Genomic DNA, 4764 nt, shown 5'->3' with positions numbered 1-4764 from the left:
AGGTGGTGGTGATGGTGAAGGTGGTGGTGATGATGGTGATGATGGTGGTGATGATGGTGGTGGTGATGATGGTGATGATGATGATGGTGATGTGATGATGGTGATGGTGATGGTGGTGGTGGTGATGATGGTGATGGTGGTGATGGTGCTGATGGTGTTGGTCGTGGTGGTGGTGGCGTACATGGTTCTCTGTGTGGGGAGTTAGCGGTGGTGTGCTGTGATGTGTGTGTGCACACCAGCACGGTCCCCTGCGAACCGTCTTCCAGTGGTGGCTGGGTGTGGTTCACAGCCTCACGTGGCTCGCCCCTCACAGGAAGTACTGACTTCAGGCTCCTAGGTTCTCGTTCAGCTTTGGGGTCACGGAAGGGGAATTTCCTTACAGCTCCACTTCTGGCACCGTTCGGTCTCACAAGCTGACGAGCCTTCCCATGCCCTGGCTCGCTCGCTGAGCAAACGCGCTAGCGGGGTGCCGTCTGCAGAGACGCTGGGAAGACGACGGCCTGTGATGACAGCCTCTGAAAGCACTGTCCGGACACAGTGTCGGAAGTGGGTGCCGTCCCCGCCGACGCCGGAGAAGTGTCAAATCTACAAAAGGCCTTCGAAACCGTTTCCCTTGGAAACCCGCCCTAGACCCTTCCCGACTCTACGCAAATGCGCTTTATTTAGAACTCGATTTTACAGGGTCGTAAATTCTCTCCTGCACAGCGGAAGCTCCTGAACGATGAAACCCGTTTCACAGGCCCCACGGGGACTTTCACCGTCCTGTCGATGGCGTCAGAGGCGACACTTCATTGCTTTAAGCAGAGGTTCTGTGTCATCGGGTTTCGGATCTGCGATGACCTGTCCTCCACTTTTGCCTCGTCCTTGCTGTCCCGTCCAGCTCATCTTCTGGGCCGTGTCCACACACGCACCCCGTCGACAGAGCCCTTTGGGCAGACAACTCTCAATTTACCTATAAATCATGGAGAGGTGCTAAATCAACGGTCCCTTTTAATAATTATTCCGTGAGATTACTTAATTTTCTTACAATTTCCTCCCTGACTAGCTGCTCTAGAAAGGTCGAAAGGACTGAGCCTCTCGGAATGTGTCCAGCCGTGAGTGTCCCTTGCTTGTTTTAATATTAACCTGGGGAAATGAGCCTAATTCTCTAGTCTTCATTTATTGACAGCTGTATTTTTTTTTTTTTTTTAGCTTTCAATATCTTTCTGAATTAATTTCTCCAGTAAGTCTTACTTTTAAGGGAGAAAAATCCAGCATGCTATTCTAACACCGACTTTGTTTGACGCATGTGTGCTGCGTCAAGTGGGCTTAGACCTCGACAGAGTCCCAGGAAAGTCCTTGAAATCGTTGTGAATATGGCATCGCCCATGGAGAGACAAACCGTTTGTTTTCCCTAAAGCAATCTTTTCTTTTCTTTTCTTTCTTTCTTTTTTTTTTTTAACCCTGAGCGTTTGTTTCTAAAGAGCGACATGCAAATGACAACCGTAGATAACGGGACTTCTGTTCCCCGCCAGGCAGAGCAGCCAAGCAGTGAGCGGACTTCACCATCTCACTGGTTCCCCGGCCTGTGAGATGGGTGACGCTGGCCTTTCTGTGAACGGGGATCTGAAATGTAAAGTGACCAGCGACGAGGGCTTTCCCACAGCCACAGGACAGACATGTCGTCCTCACCCCCCTTGTCCCTCCAAGCAGCCTCCTGGCCCTGGGCCGGCCTCTTTCCTCTCCATCACCCGCACTCGGGGGAGCAGAGTCACACGTGTGCATGCTGATGGCGCCAAGAGCTTCCCACGGGCTCCCAACACCGTCCTCCAGGAAATAACCAGCAAGAGAAAGACCCGGACCTGGGAGTCAGGACGCCAGGGCTGGGCCCCCAGCAGGTGGTGTCGACGACAAACTCACAAATGTGACAGCGAAGAGTGAAAAGCCTCTGGACTCGGGGTTGGGGACTTTGGAAGGAAGCCGACCATTCGGCATTCATGGGCATGTTTTTGAGGAAAATCCTCGCTGCCAAGGGCCTTCGGTTTACAGAGCATGAGATAATAAACAAAGAAAACGCCTTGACCTTCCTCAGTCGCGTCTCGGGCAGGTCCCAGCCATTAACGCAAACTCGCGGGCTCCGACGCCAACTTTCTTGTTCCCAGTGCAAAAGGGCTGGGTCGCGGATAATAGGTCTACGCACACACTGTCTGGAGCAGGTGTGTCCCCACGTCTCCGGGCGACGCTGATGTCAGCCCAGCTCCGTGCCCAAGGCCCTGGGCTGTGCCGGGCAAGGCCATCGGGATGAAACGACAAAGGGGCTCTGTGCGCCCTGGGGCCGGGGGAGGTGGGAGCTGACCCCTGACCCCTTCGTTAGAGGTCCGGTCGGGGACTGTCCACCGCTCACAGCCGGGCACACACTCTGGACGGCCTCTCCAAGGCTGAGTTTCTCTTGGCCTTTACCCGCCCTGCTCTGTAACCAAACACCAACATCACAGAGTTAGCCTTTCTGCTTGTTTTTCACCGAAAATGCTCTGGGAAACATTCTAAACACTGGAATTTGAAAAGAAGGAAAAACTGTTCTTAACTAGTGCTCCACCCCGGGGAGCTGGCTCCGGATTCCGGGTTGGCCCACGCCCTCCGGCCGGCGGCCACTTCCACCGCCGCTCACTGCAGGCCGGCGCTGGGCCAAGCGACTTCTCGTGCTTTTCTCTCATTTGTATTCACAAAAATCCTATGAGGTTTTCATTGTTATCATTTAACCGATGAAAACAGATTCAGAAAAGTGACGTGAAATGCCACAGGTTGTGGGCCTGGCTGCCGGTGGGGCCGAGGGCCTAGGAGGGACAGAGGGGTCCTGCCGTTTGGACCGCGGCCCAGCTCTGCAGGACAGGGCTGGTGAGAGACAGCCCCTCAGTGATGGGGAACGAAGGGACAGCTCCGACGGCCACGTCACAGGGGCCTCGGTGATCTTCGTCCTCTCCATCGGAAGCACACAGGACGCTAGTCACCGCCCCCGTCGGGCACTCGATTAGCGAAAGGGCGATTTTTCTCATTGTTTCGTATGCTTATTATATCTGTCAACTTTTGAGTGTTATAATAATCGTGACTTCTTTTCTAAACAATTTTTCTCATTTATACTTCGCTTCGTGACCACGTTTTGTATTCTTTTTCCTAAAGACGCCCCAAGTCATTTCGGCTTCAGGCCCTCAAATCCTTGAACGTCTCCTCCTCACGAAAAGCTGGAGCCAGGAGGCCTGGAGGGGTGGGGGGGGCACAGGGGAAGACCCCAGGCTCCAGCAGCCATCGAGGCAAATGTAATGTGAGGTGGGGTCATGGCCACCACATGACCCCATGAAGAGTTTTAAGAGCAAAAAGGATTAAAAAAAGACTTTTAGCCGCTGCTGTGAGTTTGGAATTTCAGGGAGTGGCAGAGATGTCAAATAAGAATTTTAAGGAGTGCCGCTGGAATCCGCTTGTGCTTCTGCCCTGCGGGGGTGCGTGTGTGTGTGTGTGTGTGTGTGTGTGTGTGTGTGCTGGCTGGAGGAGGAGGGGGTGGGAGGCCAAGAAAGACAGAAGTCAGAACCCGAGTATTTAAAAAAATTTTTTTTTTTTTTGTCAGCAGCAAGACTGTGTTACTTCAAGGTCACCTTAAACAGAGATTGGACCCCGTGGAGCCTGGGCGTTTCTTCCGGTCACTCGGTGACGGGGGGGTCAGGGACTGCCCTGTCCTTTGCTGGGCTCCCTGACCCTGTGGACTGCCTGGCTCGACCCCGTCTCTGTCACTGTGCTGGTCCTCAGGGGCGTTCCTCGATCCTCTCTCTCAGAGTCACTCAGGGCACCTCCAAGGTGTCTGGCTGGCCCTGGAGCTGAGTCCCAGAGGTGAGGGCTGTGCCAGGTCCCACCACATTCCAGCCTCAGGGAGTGGGGGCGGAGGGGCAACAGAGATGGAAGGAAGGAAGGGAGGGAGGGAGGGAGAGGGAAAGTGGATGCAGAGCTTTCTAGAACAGAGGCAAGAAGGTAGAAGGGACAGACTGTAGGACTTCAGCTTTAAGGTGGCAAACTGTCAGCCACGGGGGTCTGAGCCCTCGGCCACATGTGCTGCCCGTGCTCGGAAAGCGTTAGCGATGTGCCGCCCCCTGCCCCCTCGGCCGCAGACCCTGCCGTTGCGGGGCAGCCTCCCCTGACGCCCCGTCGAGTTTTCTGCTCCCAGTTGTTAGCTGGCGGTTTTCTAGGCTGAACTGCATTTTTGCAGCTACTGGAGTCTACGTTCGACCTGAGCTTTCGCTCAGCCTTCGCGCCGTGTATGGGAGAAATCCAGCAAAAATGGACTAACTCCGGCTTTCCACCTCCGTCAGGCGGTGCTGCAGGTGGTGGCTGACGGCGGTGGTCACGCCACGTCCACTGCGTCGTGAGCCGGGCCGAGCCCTGCGTTTGCTCCCGCTTTGCCCAACCTGTCCTGCGCTGTGCTGCTTCCTGCCTCGTGGGGACACCGCACGACAGCTCCTGTTTATCCCCTCTTAAACGGTGCTTTTGATGATCACGATAAATTCCTTATTCTGACTCATAATCGGGCCCTGAAAATATACGGCCTACGAACCCAATGAACTCCGGAAAGACGTGACAATAATCCATGTCCCCCTCAGCTGCGCTTTCAAAGGTCTGAAAATATTAAATGGAAAATTCTAGAACTAAACAACTCATAGGTTTTAAATCGCCCACTGTTTTGAGTCGCGCGGTGAAATCCCTCGACGCCCGCTCTGCCCCGCTTGGGATGTCACTCATCCC

General features: G+C 54.4%; 1 long non-coding RNA gene across 1 annotated transcript in view; it reads left to right on the top strand.

Annotated features, from left to right (window-relative positions):
* Positions 1–4667, top strand: part of LOC112482315 — a 23055-nt gene extending 18388 nt beyond the window's left edge. Inside the window, exons 5-6 of the long non-coding RNA XR_003047273.1 lie at positions 3599–3858; positions 4335–4667. This is a non-coding gene — a long non-coding RNA (uncharacterized LOC112482315). The remainder of the gene's footprint in view (positions 1–3598; positions 3859–4334) is intronic.
* Positions 4668–4764: the final 97 nt, after the last annotated feature.

This window comes from Pteropus alecto, unplaced genomic scaffold, assembly GCF_000325575.1.
Source record: "Pteropus alecto unplaced genomic scaffold, ASM32557v1 scaffold195, whole genome shotgun sequence".
NCBI classification, from domain to species: Eukaryota; Metazoa; Chordata; class Mammalia; order Chiroptera; family Pteropodidae; genus Pteropus; species Pteropus alecto.
This window is presented reverse-complemented; position numbering and strand designations above follow the sequence as displayed.